Consider the following 23,720-nt stretch of genomic DNA (forward strand, 5'->3'; position numbering starts at 1 on the left):
GTAATGGAATCAGATAATATTACAGCAGGTCACTGCCTGTTTTATGGCGATCAAACAACAGCTGCGGTCAGTTATTTCTATCCACAAACTGTCTCAGTACTGCTCAATATAGGTACTTTATTGATGGTATATACCTCAGATGTTAGACTGTGATCAAATAAAAATAGTGACAGTAATGTCTTTCAGCTCATTTTACTCAAAAACAGACTACCACTGCTAAGCCAGGTCAGTGATGTTTAACTGTGACTAAACAGCAGCTGGGGTCAGCAAATTTCATTCAGAGACTATCTCAGTACCCACTCATTTTAGCTACGTTATTAGTTATATGTATATCAGATGTCCGAGTGTGTTCAAATTAAAAAAGTCACAGTAATATATTTCAGCTTGTTTTACTTAAACACTCACTATTCCTATCAAGTCAGATCAGTGACTGTTTAACTGTGATTAAATGACAGCTGGGGTCAGTCACTTTCATCCACAGACTGTTTCATCAACCACTCATTATACTTACTTTATTGACTAGGGAATATTAATAACAGAGACCAAAGACATAATGTATTATACAAAAATCACACAAATGTTCTTCACGAAACAAAAGTCTTAAAGCTTAACAAATGTTTACAGCAAGTACATTCAATATGCTCCTATACAAATGAGATATAGTCCTTTTCAGTGGGTCTCTCTCTCTCTGTCTCTCTCTGAGCATTTCAGTAGCTCTCCTTTCCAGATTCCTCCAATGGGAATAATGTTCAGCTTCATCTAGGTGTCATCTTCTAGGTCATCATTCACTCTTCTGTCTTCCAAAGACACTGCTCTGGACATCAAATCCCCCTCCTAAGAGGTCAAACAACATTTTCTAAATGGGATTACTTTAGCTATCCTTTCATACAACATTGTTTCATTAAGCAAACCTGTTGTGGCTAACATATTACAATTCCCCTATTTCTCTCTCTCTCACTCTCTTTGCTCTTAAAGAAACATCTTCTTATTTACAGTAACAAATCTGCCACACTATACTACAGACTGCATATACCAGATGTCAGAATGTGATCAAGTAAAAATAACAGTCACTATAAAGTATTTCAACTTGTTTTAATAAAACACATACACTAGTCCTGCCAAAACAGATCAATGAATGTTCAACTGTGATCAAATGTTAGCAGGATACAGTAGTTTCTTCCATAGACTGTCTCCATGCCCACAAATTTGAATATATAAATGTATAAACAATGTCACTGTAATGTATTTCAGCTCACAGCTGTCAGATCCATGTAGTGCAACCCCCCACACACACACACATGCACATACACATGTGGCCACCAATTACAGTCACTTTTTTGACACTGTATACCTCAGATGTCTGATTGTAGATCAAATGAATGAATAAATAAATTCATAAGTAACATTCACAGCAATGTATAATGCTTCCTTACTAATAGATGCATAACGTGCGGCCCACAGCAACTCCTCTTCCTCCTCCTACACACACACACACACACACACACACACACACACACACACACACACACATACACACACACACACACACACACACACACACACACACACACACACACTATTATGGTAGTGGTACCTCATGGGATTGTAGACAAAGTATTCTTTGGTTAAAACAATTAAAACAATGTCTTCTGTACTCACAGCAAGACCTAACTGATTCCCATCTCCTATTCACTGTTTCTTTAATTTTTGATTGAGGTTGTGTCAAGCATTGCCTGATGCAACCTGAGGCAATAGAAAAGTTTGCTAGCTGCTTTGTCAAGCAGTCAAGGCAGCACACAGTGAAATGGCATGTTTACCCCCAAAGTGGCAGGAGGACCTGTAATAGGGTTTAATCACCTTAATCTCTATAATAAAAATCTGATTTAAAAATACCCCAGCCAAGTTAATTACTTTAATTTTGATTTATGAAAATCAGAACTGAGTTTTAAGTTTTGAAATGATAAAGTTGACTATTTTAAGGAACAAAAATAAAGCCACTTTTCATTTGGGTGGGCTTCAGTTCAGCAGTACAGTACTACAAGCTGCCCTTGTGCATTCCTCCTAACTAATTTGGCTGTAATGCCAGAGATTAATGAGGGATTCATATGGCTCTCAGGTCCATGTGAACATCCCAGCTGAGCTGAAAGTTATAGTTTGTTTAAAATGAGTAGAAGACTAAGATCTAAAGGCTTTGCTATGCACCTGTCTCCTGTTGTCCTGGTAGTTTCTTTCTTTAGGTTGTCTAGTTCCCTAGAATAATTCTCCAGTGGTGTGGTCTCCGACTGATACTTACTTATTGTTATTATTCGTTATCTGTAAAAGAAAGAAACCCATATGTTTCATTCAAGATTCTAAGACGTGGATCTGTTATGATTGGCCAAATGAGGAACGTCCAAATCGAAGTTCACTGGAACAAACTCAATGAATTAGCAGTGCATAGAAAATGGGAGTAATGGCCTATTCTGTTTTTTTTTATTTTTTTGTACGGGAGGAAAGGCTTTTCCATCTTCTCTGAGCTTGTATGACTATGGTGGTGACATATTGAAGTTAGGGAGGTAGGGAAATGCATGGGGAGCTTGCCTACTAAAACACCCTGTAGCAGTATAATATTCATGACTTGGATGAAAGTCCAGTTCATTGAGTTTGTTGCAATGTGCTTATATTTTGTACTGGACCCCTAAGCTGCATGCCAAGAAATGCCATCTGGCATCCCATGCAAGTGCCAGGTCTTTTAGTTGTCCTAAATCTGCCTGCCCATTTTGTTGTTGCATTTAGAGTCCCATATGTCTCAACAATTTCAAGTAATACCAGGTTAGTGGTGTCTGAGTAGAGATTGCATTACTGCAGTGCTATATGCTTTTTTCTGTTGTAAAAAATAGTAGTAATAATAATAATAATATTTCTTCTGATATTCCACTTGCAATGGGCAGACAAGGTGTTTAAATACTACTGAAGTGTGAAGTGCAACATTTAATGAAAAATAGAACAGTGGGTTTTTGTTCACATGTGAAAAAGGAGTGGTTCATTCAGGTGGAGGGAAGACAGTTTGTAGGTTAATTTAAGTAAAAGTACTTGTTCCAGAGCATAATTATCTCTGTATAAAAGAGACACTATATTACCCCATGCAAATGAAGCATGGTTTAGTAGTTTGTACTTTTGTGTGAAATTCCTGTATTATGCAACTTTCTCGATGCACATCATCTCTCTGTAACAACTCTGGCATTACTTTTTTTACAAATATATCTCATTGGCTCCTACATCTTACTGCCCCTTACTTTTCAAATATCCATCCCACGAAAAGCCCATCCAACTTGGTCATAAAACATATTCGGTGACTAGGAATGCTCTTTGTCATCAGGCAGTGCAGAAACTACTGCAGTACAGATATAATTTTTAATGTAAATTGTCAGTCACAGATGAGTGGGCAGCTCAGACAAGAGAGAGGAAACTTAGAACCTCTGGCTGACAGAGTGACTGGAGATGTTCCCTCAGTCTGGCTGTTATGCACACAGGGTTAAAACTCTGACTGATGCATCTTGTAGTGCTGGACTTGATCCCCTATATGTAACTCTCAGCAAGTCACTTAATTGCTCTCAAGTTGCCCCTAAAACAAACATTTTGCTAGTTTGTTGCCTAGTTAACAACATAAAATAAATAAGTCAAGTATTATTACGCCTTACTAAAGCAACACATTTTATCACTGCAATTGACAAAAAAAATGGTCTATAGTCTATATAAGTATGTTGGGAATAAGAAGAGAGCACACCCCTAGAAGTTTATTAGGAGATAAGAAGAGGGCATGCTCCCATAGAAAAGAAGCCTGATCACTTCCAATTCCACACAAAAGGAAGTCAAACAGCCACTATCTGCTATAGGAATGTTGCTTCAGAAATTCTCTTTTTGATACAGAAGGACTGCTAGCTGTACCCTACCTTAGTGATCTTTAGCCTGGATAAGAAGACTGTATGCCCCCCCCCCCCAGTAAAGAACCCTGATGGTCAGTTCCAATTCCACACAAAAGGAAATCACAAAGACTCTTCTACCTATTGCAACAAAGTTGCTCAGGAAACCCTCTGATGACTTTTTAATATAGAAAGACTGCTAGCTGTACCCCGCTGCAGTGATTTTGGATAAGAAGAGGGCACCCCATAGGAAAGAATCCTGACAGTCACTTCCACACAAAGGGAAATCACAAAGAAGCTACTGTCTGTTGCAGCAACGTTGCTTAGAAAACCCTCTGCTAGCTTTTTAAATTAAAAGGGCTACTAACTGCACCTATCTGCAATAACTGCCAGCCTCTATAAGAAGAGGGCACACCTGCAGAGTAAAGAACTCTGACGGTCACTTCCAATTCCATACAAAGGGACGCTGTCTACTGCAACAAAGTTGTATAGACATACCCTGTAACTGTTGTATGATAACTATTGTGAAAGTGTCCTGATATGTAATAGAGGACTGCTTTGTTTTCTTCCCTACTATTGTCTTTTATTTTGTTTCTTATTTGCCAGGCATGCTTCATGTGGGCTGCCTGTCACCCCTATAACAAACAAACAAACAAACAAAAGCAACTTATTGTAACTTTGGCATTTAGTCTTCTCTATGGTATATATTTTACTGCAAGTTAAAATAACCCAAAGTAGGTCTGCTTATTTCCAAATAGCTTAGTTCTAGCTGACACTGTAGCTCCATGTCCATACAGTAGATGTGTAGACACTATGCTAGGAGTCAGAAACATCATTCAGTCCTCTTTTATCTTGTTGCCTTCTGAATAAAATAAAATACTGTTGTATATGTGTATCTCTCTTTTTTTATCATTTTCTGTCATGTCCTCAATAATATTGTGCCTGTGATTTCTCCACTTTGTACTCATTGGCTTGGGAAAGTGACCTGGAGTGAGTATGCACACACTAACTGGCAACAATGGCAATAACAGGCAGAGAATACTCTATGTGTGGAATTAATATATGTTTGACAATATCCATGATGATTCTTGAGATAGCAGATTTAAAATTCTTTGGAAGACTTACAGTTTGGAGAGAACTTTACTAGTTATAAGTTTAGTATGGTGATGAAATTATAGTGTTGGATCAAGGACTAATTCAAGGTACTTATGTTGTAACACTTGTGAAACAGGATTACATAGTTAATAATTACAGAGATAAGACAAGGCTGTTGCAAATTTGTATTAGTACTGAAAATCATGCAGACAGTATTTTTTTTTTGGAATTGACAGTAAGCTTATCTTTGGAAATCCAGTACTTTAGTGTATTGCAATTATCTTGCAGTTTAGTTTTCATGGAATCAGCATGTTTACCAGAGTTTAGAATACGCAAGGCATCTATGTACATTGTTACATTGAGGGAGGGGGAGATCTTAGGTTAATGTCATTTAGGAGGAATGAGAAGAGAACTAGACCAAGAACAGAACGGGGGGGGGGGGGGTAAGTGATATGAACATTCCTGGTATCTGATATCTTTGAGACTTTCATGAAAGGCTTGTTTTTGTAGATAGAGAATTAATGTACACTGGAGCTAATGTTTAATGCTTCTTGTTTCTTGCCTAGTACATTTTGGTTAACAGTATCAAAAGCACTGGTCATAGCAATGAAAAGACCGTCTGGATCATATGGTATTAGTAGCAGTACAGCTCGCTTCTGTGGTAGTAAAGACAGCTTTAAATCCATGCTTGTTAATCTATAAGTGGAATGTATTTGTTATTATGACTGACCAGTTGCTGAAGAATTAGTTTTTCCATGCTTTCTGAATTACTCAATGAATATCAACTTTTTTCTCAACGCAGACTACATATTATCCAGAAATTAGAGTAAAAGACTGAAAAAAAACAGTCCATGCAACCATAAAACAGTTGTGAAAAATATCTTTTAAATTAATTTTTTTTTACAGCTGCATGTTAATGTCTTGTGTAATCAGTGCACACTAGTAAGAGAAAAGAAGGGCATACACTGTCATCCACAGATACATAATCAAGCTGGATATTTATGCCAGCAGGTCACATGGATAGTTGGAGCTATTGGGAAGTGTACTGCACATGTCATATGCTGTCACAGATGTTAGCAGTATCAGAACCTTTTATTCACAAATGTAGTTTCTGTCACAATTAACCACAGAATCTTTTGGAACAGTAACATTATCAGCATAGCAATATCCATACTAACTGTACAGAAAGCTATGGAATATGGCCTTACTGGCATCACTGACCCAGAAGTAACCTGAATGATGGGTTTAGACAAGCAAGTTGAACATGCCAATAGCTCATACATTTTGTGTTACAGTTCATACAGAGTGTGTCAATGTGTCTTTCCTGAATCAAAATAACGTCTCTTGAACTGCTTTATTATCCTGTATGTCCATGAGTCACTTCTTCCCTTTTCAGCCCTTTTTTAGATTTCTGCTGTCTAGAGTCAAATGTGTAACCATTTTAAATGGGCAATCTCTTGCAATGGCTCCCAGGGGAGTGATTACAAAGCTACCACTCACTGGATGCTCTTAAGCTGCAGTATATTGGACCTATCCTAGCTGGTGAACCCAGTCAACAGTGTGGGAATTCACCCCTGCTAAATTATCTCTGGTTGAACTGGTCTCTGTGAGAAAGATTTTAACTATAACTATATGCATTGCTAATTATGTTTCACAGTGACATTTTATCCTGAATATCTCTCTGTTCTCTTCAAATGGTTGCCTACACGAGCCTATACTATCCATGTATGATAACATACATTGTTTCTGCTGTTTGTTTTACATTGTGGCATTTTATCATAAATAGTATGCAGGGTTGTGTACATGTACCTGTACTATCCAACTATGGTAACATACACTGCTACTGTTCATGTTACGTTGTACCTTTTTATCATAATCAGCATGTGTGGTTGTGTATATGTACCTGTACTATCCAACTATGGTAACATACACTGCTACTGTTCATGTTACGTTGTGCCTTTTTATCATAATCAGCACGTGTGGTTGTATATAAGTGCCTATACTATCCAGCTATGATAACATACACTGCTACTGTTCATGTTACATTGTACCTTTTTATCATAAACAGCATGTGTGGTTGTGTACATGTGCCTGTGCTATCCAGCTATGATAACATACACTGCTACTGTTCATGTTATATTGTGCATTTTTATCATAATCAGCAAGTGTGGTTGTATATATGTTCCTGTACTATCCAGCTATGATAACATACACTGCCACTGTTCATGTTACATTGTGCCTTTTTATCATAATCAGGGCATGTGGTTGTGTATATGTGCCTGTACTATCCAGCTATGATAACGTACACTGCTACTGTTCATGTTACATTGTGCCTTTTTATCATAATCAGCATGTGTGGTTGTGTATATGTGCCTGTACTATCCAGCTATGATAACATACACTGCTACTGTTCATGTTACGTTGTGCCTTTTTATCATAAGCAGCATGTGTGGCTGTGTATATGTGCCTGTACTATCCAGCTATGATAACATACAATGCTACTGTTCATGTTACATTGTGCCTTTTTATCATATCAGCACATATGGTTGTGTATATGTGCCTGTGTTATCCAGCTATGATAACATACACTGCTACTGTTCATGTTACATTGTGCCTTTTTATCATAAACAGCATGTGTTGTTGTGAATATGTGCCTGTACTATCCAGCTATGATAACATACACTGCTACGGTTCATCTTACATTGTGCCTTTTTATCATAATCAACACGTGTGGTTGTGTATGTGTGCCTGTACTATCCAGCTATGATAACATACACTGCTACTGTTCATGTTACATTGTGCCTTTTTATCATAAAAAGCATGTGTGGTTGTGTATATGTGCCTGTACTATCCAGCTATGATAACATACACTGCTACTGTTCATGTCACACTGTGCCTTTTTATCATAAACAGCACATGTGGTTGTGTATATGTGCCTGGACTATCCAGCTATGATATCATGCACTACTACTGTTCATGTTACAGTGTGCTATTTTATCCTAAACAGCACTCTGCTATCTAACATGCCCACATCTTTATTCTAACTATATAGCAGCTGCAGCATCATACCACTGTAAGTCTGTGGCCACTACCTAGACACCAAACTCAGTAATTAGTAACATACAAAAGTGTTTGTATCACTCAGGTATGATATCTAATCTGGATTACTATTCAAGTTAAACCAAGTGGTGACTTATACTGATCCACAATCTTTAGTGGGTGCAGAGGTACAGCTGCTGCATGGGAGATGTGGAGGCTTTGTACCACACAAAAGATTGTGCTCCCTCTGATTCACTTCTGCTGTTTCAGTTTGTGGTCAGTATCTGGAATGCTGGTGGTTCTTTTGATCTTGTTTAGATTATTTTACTTTTGTGACATGATGATAATGAATTTACTTTCACAAATGTTGACTTCATTATATTACTTTAATGCTACCTGAAATGCCTTTAAAAACATTGCCTCTTCATTTTATAACAACATTATATCCGAATGCTGAATACCAGTATCCAAGCATACTTCCTTAATAGCTGACAAACAGCATACCCTGATGGGATTTAAACTGAAAATAGTATAAAATGTCAAATGCTATCATTTGCTCTTGAATCAAGCTTGACAATTAAAATGCATATGGATGATATCAAAAACAGAATGAACAACAAAATTAAGAAGCAAGTAAACATGGCATGGAAAGTTTCTTTGTTCCTATGTCCAAAGGGTGTGCAACAGCTGTAAAAAGAATATTCCTGCCATACCAGAGGTGGTGTAAAAACTTTAGCCATTTGTCATTACATCATTGTCAAACCACTCTGCCTAAAAATTGCTCAGAAAGAAAACCTGTAAGCTATTGATATGGATCAGAAAAACAACACAATTGTTTCATAGTGGAAACAGCTTAATACCTACCTTCTATCACACAGAAAGCAGCACAGTTGTTGTGCATTTTAATGTACAAAGTAAAACACAAGAAATATTTCTGTACAATCACAAACAGACTAAATGCCCATAAAATTCACTGCACCTGAGGATTTGGTAAGGAAGATCTACTATAGCAATAACCCATGCCTGGGTGTGGGTAATACTGGATTTACACACGGTTGGTGTGGTTTGGTCACGAGGGCAAAGCCCGAGTGGCCAAACAAAGACAACCGTGGGTAAATCCAGCATAACCCACACCCAGAAGTGGGTTATTGCTATTATACAATGACATTATTTAAGAAAAAAATACTTACTTTTCTTAAATAATGGCATTGTATAATGCCTCCGTGCTGCCCTTCCACAGCTGTCTGGTATTCTGCGGCAGTTCTGATGTACTGCTCATGCGTATGCTTACGCAGTACATCAGAGCTGTGGGTGGAAGCAACAGAGAATGCAAGATCTCCGTTGCTTTTTTTTTTTAAAGCTGTCGAGCTATGTTAAACTCCTTTAACATAGCGAGACAGTGTCTAAACAGCAACTGAGATCTTGCATTCTCCATTGCTGTAAAAAAAGACTTATACTAATGGAAAAAGTCCGGGCGACCGGACCTTTTTCCATTAGTATAAGACTGATTTACAGCATGCATGCTGACCAATCAGCATGTACGTTTTGGAATATTATTAGGGGGGGTCATTGTATAATATGCAATACTAACTAACTGACCAAAAATAAACAATGCCGCCTGTGTCCTAAGTGCCCAGCCTGGTAGCAGCTGTCACCACAAGTTAAGTGAAGCTGTGGATGCTCAGGCTTAATCTAGTTCAATGACGGAAGGGAAATGTATATACCAGTGTTGAACTCACATATAAATAAAAACTGTTGTTAAAAGTTTAGTGTTACACAGAATTCATAATGTGGGATACTATTATTTTCAGATGATGTATTCAAAGTACGCTTACTTTTCAGTTAACATTAAACAGTGCATGAACTTCAACAGAAGATATGTAAAAATAGATTAAAAACAATATGTACAGTTGTGAGGAAAGAAGGCAAAGTGGGGATGGTAGAAATATTAAGCTGTCTCTAGGGAATCCACGGTTTTCAAAAACAATGTATGACAACACAAGGATGCACAGAAAATGCAAGGAGGAAATTTTAGGGGAGATACTGAGCAGTTATTTTCACAAAACATGTAGTGTATGGCTTAGCCTTTCTAAAGAGGTTTTGGGTTCAGCAGCTGAGATGGAGTCCAGCAAACTTAAACATTAAAATTAAAATTAAAGTCAAAATTAATGTTACACTCTGATTTATTTTACTTATATGGTTAACAGCATTTTAGGATACTATTTTTTTTCTTTTAAACAGCAATATTGATCTACTTAATGTTTGAAAAAATGACTAAACAATAAGTGGTTTTAATAACATATAAAGAGCTGTCATTATTAGTCTTAATATGCAATATGTAAACACTGATGGGCTGACAAAAGTTCCTCTGTTTGTATTGTATGAATTATTACAATTATAACTGTACCAGCAGTTAGTGCAGAAAGACTGAATGCACCATGCATGAGGAATGCACATTCTGTGTTAATCAGCATTGATTGGTTTAATAAATATTGATAAAAAATGTGATGTAATTCAAAAAAGAATGCGACTGTGACTGGTCTTATAATATGTGAGGTAAAATAACCTGTTGGTTATGTACAATCTGTAGTGCGTGCATAAATTGGCAGGCTAGAAGGGTCACTTGGGCTTTATCTACCATGACATTATATACTTCTAGATAAGAACGATGAGCAGCAATGCTTCGTTTAAAATGTAAGCCTTTGTTGTTGCATGCAAGGCTGATGAGATATTTATTTCCTCATGAACTAAATTATCACTCAGCAATAATTACATTTGTTGAAATTCCAGATGGAACTTCTAGTCAAACAACAGGAATATTTTGCACTTGTTACAAATTCACAATAAGCCTCACCAAATAAATCTTAGAACAATTATTAAATAATACTTTCATGGGTTTTCTAACTTTATCACACTAACACACATCTGTTTTGAGCAACTGTAGTAACAACTGTCTTAATTTTTACTGTTTAATATGTTAGGACACTTTTCAACAACATTCTGCGATCATATATGAATTAATGACAGCATTTGCTCTATAAGCTGATTTATGAATATTTTTCTAATCAGTTCCGACACTTAACTTTGCAGGAGGTAGATGATAAGGTCCAATCAGGTAATAAAATGGGTTATCATTTGGGCAAAACAAATACATAACTGAGTACAAGACCTTCCCAGGGATTGAATAAACTTAGTGTAAGCGTTGAATGAAGTTAAACGTTGGCGTGCTGAGCAGCAGCAGCGTGAATCGCATGCTCATGCTGCTCATCATGCTTATATGAAGATGAACACGGTTTCAGCAGCAGTTTTGCTGGCCAGGAAATGTGCAGAGCAGCACAAACACAGAAAGAGGATATATTCATGTTTGCTTACGTGCAAATGTTATCAGTGAGATTGAATGTATAGCCACAGTGACTACCAGGGGTAAAATACTGCAATACCATCAGTAGCAACACAGTAAAGAAAAGTGTACTTGAATAATGGAATAATGCAGGGTGTGTGGGATAAACGGAAAGGGCAAATACAAGGAAACGTACACTGAGCAGGGTAAGTGTGCCAATGATAATGGGCACAGACATGTATGATAGGAATGAATAAAGAGTAAGGCAATTTGGTAAATATGTCAATACCTCCAAAATGGATATGTAAATTTATGTCCAGCGCAAGTTGGTAGCATAACATTAAGCACATATGTAGATAGCACAGTACATACTGCTGTTTACACTTCCAGAGCAAGCAAATCATGATATAAACGTACATTAAAGTATATATGTGATGGCCCTCCTAAACAGCCATATCATGATATAAACATACATTATAATATATATGTGATGGTCCTGAGCAAGCATATTATGATATAAACATACATTATAGTATATATGTGATGGTCCTGAGCAAGCATATTATGATATAAACATACATTATAGTATATATATGATGATCCTCCTGAGCAAGCATATTATGATATGAACATACATTATAGTATATATATGATGGTCACACAAGGTTACATCTCAATGGAGGTGAATGTTTGTGATATAAACATCAGTGACATGCTGACTGGAGAGGACATTTAGCAAGGATGGTATATAAAATAGGGGTATGTGCATAGTCTAAAGATCTGAAAAATGATTTGCTTGACTATAACTGACATGTCACCATAACTCTCAAACAATCAGGGGCACATAGCAACAGACTCCTGGATAAATGCAGACAGGAAAAGGTACAATCATGAACACTTTTACAATATTACAACCATTAATATGCAATGTTGACAGAACATGTCAGTGTAACTTGTTAATCATGCTCTGCAGGAACAGATGTGTACAAATGCAATGACTGTCAGTATTCTACAAGTGAAATTCACCACACCTTCTCCAAAAATGATCAATTTTTGGACAGTTTAAGAGGGACAATGTTAAAAGTGGAGTTGAAATCAAGGCCAATCATGGCCAGTTGCTACGTTTTCATGACACATAAGCCACAATCACCACCTGCAAGAATCAGACCCATGGCATCAATGCTGTTAATGAGCTGTGTATTTACTGGGTGCAACACAGAAAGCCGTATTACACAGGCATCTAGTAGAACACCTTGAAGGAGGTCTGCACAGTCAAATCCTAATGGTTATATATACCAAAGAATAGTTGTATATGGCCTAAAAAATGTATGGGAGCTCACTGTACCAAATGTGATTTGTGACCCAAGCATCCCTGGCCGATGACGGTATGAGCCATATGAATAACAATAGTCCAACCAGCTGCCAACGATAGAAATAAGCAATAAGCAAACACCAAAATACGCTGAAACACACCCGTTTAATAGCAAAGCTTTCAGGTACAAACCCTTTATCAATACTCATACAGGTTACAAATAAAATCAAACATTTAAATAGAAGCCAACAAAGCACATGACTAGCAGCCAAAGATCATGTGATGAGAGTTTGTGTTTAAAAAAAAAAATATATATATATATATATATATATATATATATATATATATATATATATATATATATATACATAAGCTTTAAAATACAATTATTTCAGTACTGAATGTTGTAATTTCACTAATATAGACTTTAGTGTGACAGCAACATTCAAACCAGGCATCTTGTCAGCTGAAAGTCTTAAAATCCATTCAAATTCTTTTAAATCTAATAAATTGTTAATGTCACCCCCCCCCCCCCATGGATACACACACTCTATCAATAACGCGAAATCTAAACTTGTGTTGATTGCCACATAAGGATATATGCCTATATAAGGCATTCCTATCATTCCCTCTCCGTATGTCTGACTTATGCTCAATGATACGGTCTTTTAATCTTCTCGTAGTCTTACCTATGTAGAAACATTGGCAAGACGTGCATGTAGCTAAATATATCACATTAGTTGAAATGCATGTTGCCATGAGATTAAACTTGTATATAATCCCACTTACCGGATGCTTAAAATCTAAGCTATTTTCTTTATCTATTATATCAGGGCAGCAACTACAGTTGAGACATTTTAAAGTTCCATATGTATTAATATTATTCACTTCAGTTGAATTTTTAAAATCCTTGTAACCAAGCTTACATTTAAAATTTGCCATGTTTTTATAAGAAAATAGTGGTCTGTCACCAATAATGGATTTAATTTCACTGGATGCCAATAAAACAACCCAATTTTTCTTTATAATGTTCCTTACAAACCTAGTCATACAACTAAAAGTAGTAACATATCTTAGGGTATCACGATTTCCATGTGCTACAATATTTTCATTCTGGTGTTCATCCATAAGGAATAAAGGTTTTAAACCTAAATGCCTATTATTTATAGTATCCATTTTAGCTGTTTCTAATACGTTGTCTGGATAACCTTTATTTCTAAATTCATTAATGGTTTCATCCAGCTGCGACATGAAGAGACTATCACTATACGTCACATATACAGGACAACGTAATGTATACTACAGTACATAAAAAAGTGGTAAATGCATGCAGGTATGTTCACTATACCAGCATGCATGCATCACATGTTTTTAATGGTATAGTTAAATCACAATTCAATAGAATATGTAGACTTAACACGAGTGATAGTTACTACTTTTAGTTGTTGTCACACTAAAGCCTATATTAGTGAAATTACAACATTCAGTACTGAAATAATTGTATTTTAAAGTTTATGTATATATATATATTTTTAAACACAAACTCTCATCACATGATCTTTGGCTGTTGGTCATGTGCTTTGTTGGCTTCTATTTAAATGTTTGATTTTATTTGTAACCTGTATGAGTATTGATAAAGGGTTTGTACCTGAAAGCTTTGCTATTAAACGGGTATGTTTCACCATATGAATAACAACACATACAAACATCACACTATTATGAGTGGATTCCCTACACACAGCTGAGTATTGCATGCATCTGACAAATATAATAGCAATGGATGGTATCTGGAGCATCTGCAAGTGATGTGTGAATTAAGAAATGATCCATTATAATGAATAGTACACCAGTATGTGAGAATGATGGCAATTTATCAACTATGCCCATGTGCACAGAAATTACAGCAGTGCAAAGTCAAGTGCCAATGACCGAGGAAGCTGTCACTGTAATGCTGTACATATACCAAACAATACATGTATCACCCACTATACAAACATGTCAAAACTTGAGACATGTGACACATGATCACTGTCCCCCCTGGCATTGCCATTCAAAATGTTATACTGCCATTAAATCCTCACATACATACATATGTGTTCATGCAAACTATCAAGTGGTAATACTGATGTGATGTAGTGGAATGTCTGTGATACAGTACAGTCACAGTATAGCTGTATATAGGCTACAATCACACGTCATAGCTTCAGATGCTAATAGGAGAGTACTAGGCTAACGGTCCAAGAGCCCATACAAGCCTTGCCAGATTTAACCAGAGTTTAACAATTTTAAATAGTTAGGTGAATGAAGTTCACAGAGGTGTCAGCCTATGCTATGGTAAGTAATACTGACTGCCTCTGTCCATGGGGGTCATGGGTACCACCCAAGTAAATTTACAATTACACATCCATTGATCTAGGTTGCGTTTGAAGAGGAACAGGGAAGGACTTTGCTTTATGTTAATGGGAAGCTTGTTCCAGAGAATGTGTAGTCTCTGAGAGATGTTTCTGTCTCTCCAACATGATTTGTTTATGTCAGACGCTAGATTAAGATCCTTGGAATGAGTGACTCTCTTGCAGTTTGATTTACGAGTGTGTAGCATTCCCATCAGGGCCAGATTGGACACTGCTCTGTTGACCAGACACAGATTGCCCCTTATTAGTCTGTAGGAGACAAAATACAGTGACAGGGCTTTCAATCTTTCTGTAGGACTTGTTTTTTATAACCTGCATCTTCCTGGTGAGAAACCCCTGGGTTCGCCCCAGCTGTTGCAGATGTTTGGTGAGGTACAAGCAAAGGGTGCATTGTACTCAATTATTTGTGTGATGAGGGCCAAGACCAATGGAATTATAATATCCTTTGATCTGGATGCCATGCCTTTACTTATGAATTGTGCCACATAGAAGAACTTTCTCACCACTGTGGACACAGGGTGGTTGAAGTTCAGATTAGTATCAAATTGAGTACCCAGATCACGTACTACTGGGTCTACTCTTGGGGGTGCTGGCTATATTGTAATTAGGTAAGTTATTTGCTTTGCAAAAAGTAATAATTATGTTTTTTTCATTTATTTTCTCTCCCTGACTATGGCAACAGTCATTTGTGTGCATTAATCCTTTCTGCAGGATATCCGTATTGTTCATGTAGTCAATGACTGCCCCCAGTTTGCAGTCATCTGCAAACTTGGATAAGCAAAGACTGTCTACATTTGCATTGACATCTGTGAAAGAAATAATCAGCAGGAAAGGGTCTAGTACAGAACACTGTTGTGCATCCCTGGTGACTCACCTCTTGCTAGAGGTGAATTCACCCACTTTGACAGTATGTGCCCTGTCAGTGAGCCATTTGGCTACCTACCTGGTGATGTAGGGGGTTATGCCCAACTGACAGAGTTTTTCTATAATACCTGAGTAAGAAATAGTCTCAAATGCCTTGACCAGATCAAGTTAGGTGGGATGCATAGTCTTTCCCTCATACATGGCCTTGGTGACTTTCCTGAAGTCAAAAACATTAAACAGACATGAACTACCCTTAAAAAATCTGAACTGGGTTGGTTCCAGAGTCAGGAGATTAACTATATCCTTGTTGATAAAGGCCATCATAAATATTTCAATGGCCTTACTGATGAGGCTATTCAGGCTTATGTGTCTATAATTCCCTGTGTATGTTGATGGTCCCCGCCTGTGCAGACAAATGACTGTTACTGCCCACCATTATGCTGGAAAATAGCTTGTCTGCAAGCTGTAGTTAAATAGGGATGGGATCCCAGTGGATCTGCTACATCAGGTCTGACGTTATTTCAAAGGCAACCTGGGATGCTGTCAGGGCTGCCATGTTTTAGGCACAGAGAGGGCTGTGATGACCTGCTGTTTTGAAATAATAGACTGAAGAATGGTAGCTAGTATACTTTGGGTGATGACTGGTAGGGACAGGGGGTTGAAGTTTGCTTCAAATCTGTCAGGTTGTCTCTTTCCTGTGGTTGAGTATGGGTGGTGCCATCCACAACCATCTCTTCACATAGTTGGGTATTCCCCTTAAGCTTTCAGATGTAGTTACAAAATGATTTGTGACATCACCTCCAAATACAAAGTTGGATATAAATCACATGCAACACAGTGGGACTCTTAACACAGTCATACAGCTCAACCTATTTCATGTAATTACATCAGTTGTATGTCATATGCCTATATGTTTATCAGTGAAAATGTGTGGATGAGGGCCTTGACACCTTATATGGACACATTACAACTGAGGTGGATATGGTTCATGCAGAACATTTAATGAAATAAATGGCAACAGTTCCACGATGCTGCTGTGGAACATCTGAATAATCCTTGCAAATAGCAACACAATTAGACATACAATGAATTCCCCAAGGTTGCAGGTGAACCTGAGCATGTTATATGTTTGTGTATATAACAGCATTATAACATGTGGATGAACTCAGGTGTATGTGCCCAATAATCAGTATGATGCAATATTGTCATATGTCAGATAACATTTCCAGATGCTAGGTATACACATGCACACCCATGCAGGACTGCAGCTGTCATGGTGATGGATGGATGAGAATTATGCAGAATGTTGATATATTCCACTACAAGAACACATGCCAGCAATATGCATAGGATCATCCCATGACAACAGTCCTCAGGAGGCACATTAGTACAACTGTTATGGAAGGAACATGTAACCAAATGGCAGTAGCAGCCATCAATACAGTAGCTCAAATAACACACTGGAATAGACTGTTGTAGAACTACAGTACATCCACACCTCAACATAGCACATGTGGATATCAACAACATTGATATGTGCAATCTTCACACTGTCATAAGGCATTACTAGGCTAACTGTGAAGACCACATAAAATCCTATCCATTACTATACCATTTAAACAAAATGTGCTATATCTACACGTTGGAGGATGACATCATATTCTTGCAGGTAACATATACTGTTATGACACTTGTGTGCAAAGGCAGACTTGGGCGATGAATTTGTGATTGCAATTTACAAAAATATAAATTAAATACACCCTGAAAACCTATTTAAAAGAAGCTGTCACTAATGCACCTTGTAGAAGTGAGCCAAATAAGTATCTGTTTTTCAGGGTGTTGTTTAGATAACACACTCATAGGCACACACACTGACAGGCATACAGATACACACACACACACACACACACACACACACACACACGCACACACGCACACACGCGCACACACACACTCATTTTGGAAACACCAGCACTGCAAGCATGGAGGTGTGTGTCTTCATATTTATATGAAGTGATGTCCACATTAATAGAATTTACTGACAATATCAAGGTAATATGATCATGGATGCCCAGTGTCTAATGTCAGTATAGATTCAAACCAAATGTAACAATGCAGTTATGGTCTGTATCTCTGTAGTCTGCTAGATAATGGCCCAGGTACTGCTATATCATTTGCAAGTGGATTGCTGTAGTGCACACATGAATATCAGAAAGTATGTGTTCAGTCAAGCACACATGTCCCTGCCCTTATCTTGTGTTTATAAATGCCTTTCCATGTAATTGAAAATGACAAACCAGTAACCAGAGTAAGCCATGCTAAACACTTCTTTACGTAGTACATCACCAAGAAACTGATTTGTGTGGATGATGGCAAAGTGTTAGTGCAACAATGATTCATATTTCATGAATTAAACTTGATATTGTGAAGTAGTTTACAAGATATGTTATGGGGGAAATTGCTGAGACATACTGTGATGTTCATGGTATAGTATATATTTGAAGTGTTGCGGCCAAAGTTTTATTACATGAATAACTATTGCCATCACTTTCACCATTTGCACGACATTAAGTGCCAAGCAAACACACTTAAGGTAAAAAGTGTAAGGTGTAATTTGTTTCACCCGCTTTCATGTTAACAGGCTCAGTGGGGAGGCACGACCATCAACACTCTGTACAGTACTGAGTGTAGAAAATACAATTGTTGCCTATCTTTCTCTGTGGCACAGTGTGTAAAAGCAGTGAGCTGCTGGTAGTGTACAGGTGGGTGAGGGTTCAAATACTGATTATTTTCTTTTCTTTTTTTTTTACAAATGATGTCAGGATGGCATTAAGTAAGTAAAGATGATCAGGGCAGCGAATTTGGCAATCAGTGACCAATGACTACACTAAAGTGGTTAGAAGAGGGCCAACACACTCAGGGCAAGCAGAACAATGTTGGATAAATATGTGATAGCTGTGGGGATGGATATCATCTCAAAATACTAATTTTTGGCCAGTATTCAATATATCTCCATGAGAACTCATAACTGTGGCAAATGTTCAGATGTGGGTGATTAAACATATCATATACATATAACATCACACTACGAAATGACAGTGAGATGCATCTGGAATCAAACCCTTGATGCAAATGGCAAAAAACAAAATCTTTTGTCAAGTGATTTATGTCAACACTCTCCATAGGAAGTTGCAATTTGCTACATTCAGCAGTCTAAAGAACTGCCAGAGTATCTATTTCAGAGTAGTGGCTTTACTCTGCTTTAATGCTGTGCTCTACTAGCATAGGAAGTTTAAGCAGCATTGTGCGGAGATAACCAGACTAGTTTATCATAAGATGTATTAGAGCTATTCACTGCCGCTTGGTATTGGTGCTCGATACTAAACTCTGTGCAAATGCAGAGGACAAAAATTAAAGGCTTTTGTTTGGGCCATTTCTGGATATGTGTGTGTGTGTGTGTGTGTGTGTGTGTGTGTGTGTGTGTGTGTGTGTGTGTGTGTGTGTGGTGCGTGATTCTATATTTTGACCAGACTAAAGGTGTGAAAATGGGGTTGATAGGAAAGTGGTGAAAGGGGGGCAAGCAGAGGGAAGAACAAATGGGAACTAATAAAGGAATTTGCAGGAGGGAATTAGAAAAGAACCATAGATATCCACTTCTTTAACACCATAATGTGACCATGTACAGAAAAGTGGATGAATTTGGACTGTCACCACAACACAGATGGGTGACAACAATGCATTAATGATGTATTGCCAAATGGACCAAATCAAGTGTGTCAAGAACACATGTGTGAAGAGAAGAGCTATGTATGGGACACATTTTTTCTGTGGGACAGGTGCCCTTTTTTGGATTTCAAGAAGAGAGGAATGTTGGTGAAGGGACATAGGACCTATGTCTAGTCAATGGTGTAGTAATATTTACATTGGTTGACTGAGATTATTCTGCTAGAAAGACTTTATTTTCAGCTCCAGAAGCATTTAAGTCACAATGTCAAATATGTATCAAAAATATATTTCAGACTTAATTCGGAGCATTGTAATCAGAAACACTATATGCATTATATATAAGCAGTAAATACTAATTTGATATAATACTAGCTGCAAATGTAATTCAGCATCAAAGAGGATAGCTATTCATTTTCAAGTCAGATGAACTTCCCTGAAATAAAGTCAGTAAACTGCATTTAACAAATGCATGGCATTCCACTGATCCTCAGAGAGATATTGACTATGACTTACACATCCCATACATATGTTACAATGATATTCAGGAAAGCAAAAATAGCTTCTTATAGAGAATGGTGCATATAAACATGCCTGATATAGGAGACAAGAGAAAAAGTAAAAAAAAAAACAAACATTTTGAATTTGGATGATGTCACTCTTGCCTGAAATAATAAAAAAAAGATTTGTTCAAAAATGATTATGTATGGAATAGAATTTGAAATGTTAAATAGCTTTTCAAACTGGGAACTTCATGAAATACATAACATTTCTTATGTACTTATGTACTAGTAGAAGGGCCTATTATTCTGCTGCTTATTGTCTTAATGGGCTTGCATTCTCCCTCAAAATCTTTTAAATGCAGAGACACAGGAGTTGTTGCAGGTGGTAACTGAGAAATAAAGGAACTCTGACATGAGCAAATGACTAAGGAAAATGTAACTCATAGCTATTGCTTGCAGTACTAAATTATTTATCAGAAAGCAGCATGGAAGTTAGTTGCATTTTATGATGGCAGTATCTGGTCAAAATCTACAGCTTCAGTGACTTGTTTGCAAGTTCTTGATTTTAAGCATAATTTCCCAAAAAACAATAGAAAGAAAGTACAGGAAGAAACTTCTGCATTCTGAAAGCACAGGAACTCCATTTCTGGGTGTTTCTGCATACTTCATTACTGCAGTGAACTAAGGCTGAGTTGAAATATGCATTTCTGAATGTTAAATAAGCTATTACAGAATACATGGTAAAAATATCTTAACAATCATACCCACTTCTGTTCAGAGCTATTAGTTTATAGAAAGGATTCAAGTAGTATTTCTAGAGCTAAAATATGTGAGATTATACCTTTGTAAATTATTTGTTTATTTGCTTTTATCATTTATTGGCAAAAGTCCAGCTGCAAGTTCACTTTTAGTAGTTTTATGCAGTTAGGGTATTGCACAGTAAATACAAAACAACATTCTAATGGTTGCATACATTAAATTGGTTGTCAGAAATCAACAATAATATACCAAGCATAGATGTAGCTAAGCTACTACCATTCAGTTGTGCAATATTTTAATTTACACAAATTAGCAGATGTTTTATAAACTTCAGTCATCTGGGGCAGCATAGGAGAGAAGATAATATATGACTAAGTATTAATTAGTTTCTTTAACACTTGTACAAACTTCACTAGACATAATTGGTGATGGTAAAGAAGAGGAAAGTGGCATGGACTGGAGATAAGATAGGTGGACTACAGACTATTGACTATGATAGTAGGACATGAAAAGGGTCCACTGTGACACTTTTAATAGACTAGAACAGACTAAGAGAATATGTCAGACTACAGTTTGGAAAAGTTAGGGTTGCCAAGATTTAAATGTTAGGTGGGGGTTTACATGACAAATATGAAGATAATGATGAGGAAGAGCTACCATGCAATCATTGCCTCATGTCAGTCAAGAAAGATTTTACTGCTTACTTGAGTTATGTTTAGACAGTAATGGCTCTTTAATTAAATAGGCTGTTTCTGTGGATGGTTTTCTTATAGGCATGTTTCCATAATCTGCTGTAGTTGTTGCAGAATTGCTTTGCTTTTACACAAACTGCACTTGAGGAGAACTTGAGACAACCAGTAGACTTTTACTGAGAACACTGTATTCCAAATCTGATAAGCAGTGGTTATAGCTGTAGTCATGTTTACTTCAGTATAGGTGGTAAACAAACCTTATTATAACAATGACTGACTAGCTTTTGTCATGGTTTTATGTGTACCATGCTTCTGATACTCTCACACTATTATTATATTATTCTTTCTGTGACAATAGGATGTATGTCAGGAGAAGTAGGGCAGTTGATTCTAACATGCCAGCACAGCTAGCTGGAATTTTGTAAAAAATATATATGTCATTTCTATATATCAAACTGATCTGAACAGATAATTGTGTTGAGAAATGTATTTGTAAAACTGCTCGTATTAAAATGCATAATCTGTGTTCCCTGCTGGAAAGAAAAGAAATATACATGCAATATTGTAACTGAATTTAATATACATGTTTTAACAGAGGATACCTGAAGAGCAGAGTTTAATCACAATCCAGATGCAGCACACTTTAAAAAAATAGCTGAAATTATATTAGGCCATAAACATATCTCGCAGTTTTGAATGAAACCAGAGACACAATGTCTGTAAGAAGCCTGACTTAGTAGCTCTGTAGGAGGAGTTGCAGTGTTAAAATGGTTTTATGACTTCCAAGAGCAGCAGCAGATATGAGCAATGCTCTTGTGTGTGTATTATTGACATGTAGGTGCTAAAACCCTGGCAGCTTCTATTGATGGAAAATAGTGTGGAAAGTAGATCCAGATGTGTGTGATGCCATTCTGTAAGACAGAAATAATATTTAGATATTAGTAGGAGATTGATGTCAGTATTCTGTATTCTGTCTTGGATCTAACAACAAGGACCACTCACCCACATTGTTTTTCTGTAATTGTGTGACTCTTTCCAGCTGTGTTATTTTCAATATATCCTGTGGCTGAAACTCTGGTGTTTACTGTAAATAGATATTTAGTATTTCTTGTTCTTTTTTATTTATTATTAAATATATTTACACTTCTCATTGTGGTTGGTCCTTTTAGAAAAAATATTTAAGTTTTGACAGTATCTGCATATATTTATTTGGTGATAACTCTGGCCACTCCTGAAAGCCTGGCTCTTTGGTCAATATTACCATTTGTATTAATTTCACTCAGTATAATTGGGTACCTTGCAAGACCCTTAGATAAGCTGGCTTTGTAGTGCCTGGTGGCAGTGATAACTATTTTATAGTCTGGGCAGAAGGGGGCATAGTAAACCCGTTTCAGCCTTTCCAGGTGTGTGTGTGTGTGTGTGTGTGTGTGTGTGTGTGTGTGTGTGTGTGTGTGTGTGTGTGTGTGTGTGTGTGTGTGTGTGTTGTGTGTGTGTGTGTGTGTGTGTGTGTGTGTGTGTGTGTGCAAATCAAATCTCAAAATGTGTGTGTGTGAGTGTGTCAGCTACTTGAAGCAGCAGCATGAAGCACTGGTTTCACAGAGAGAGTGGTGAAGGACTTGGCTTGGGCACTCTGCTAAGGACTTAACTCTGAAGCTGTGCCAGTGGGGAGCCTTATTGGGGATCTGAGGGAAGACAGATAAAGAAGTCCAGACCCTGGGCTGACTGTGTTCCCTGTGTTCTCTTGGGGGAAATTGTACTTGATGCAAAAAGGTCTGCATTTGGATATACTGAGTGTAACCATTTGTATTCCAAGTGAACGTCCCTTTCCAGTATCAGTGGTGAGGATTCAGGCTCCTTGATTACTGACTGAGAGTTGGGATGTCACACTATAAATGACATTAATTTGGGTGATGTTTTGCTTAAACTGTGGTCAGTGATCAACAATCAACCCTCTATTTCCCATTTTTACATGGGGTCAGGGTTTCATGCCAACTGGTGCCATCTCTCTCTCTATTCAATGCCACTCGCTTACTTTCTTCAAGACTCATGGCTGACTGTCACAGGTCTTCTCTCACAGAAT

At 37.2% G+C, this 23,720-nt stretch overlaps 1 protein-coding gene across 1 annotated transcript in view; it reads right to left on the reverse strand.

Moving 5' to 3' along the window:
* The window catches only part of MCRIP2 (MAPK regulated corepressor interacting protein 2), a 232,159-nt gene that overhangs the window by 199,241 nt on the left and 9,198 nt on the right, over nt 1–23,720 (reverse strand). The window lies entirely within an intron of this gene.

This window comes from Protopterus annectens, chromosome 12.part0 (assembly GCF_019279795.1).
Source record: "Protopterus annectens isolate FY-2018-M chromosome 12.part0, PAN1.0, whole genome shotgun sequence".
Lineage (NCBI taxonomy): Eukaryota > Metazoa > Chordata > Ceratodontiformes > Protopteridae > Protopterus > Protopterus annectens.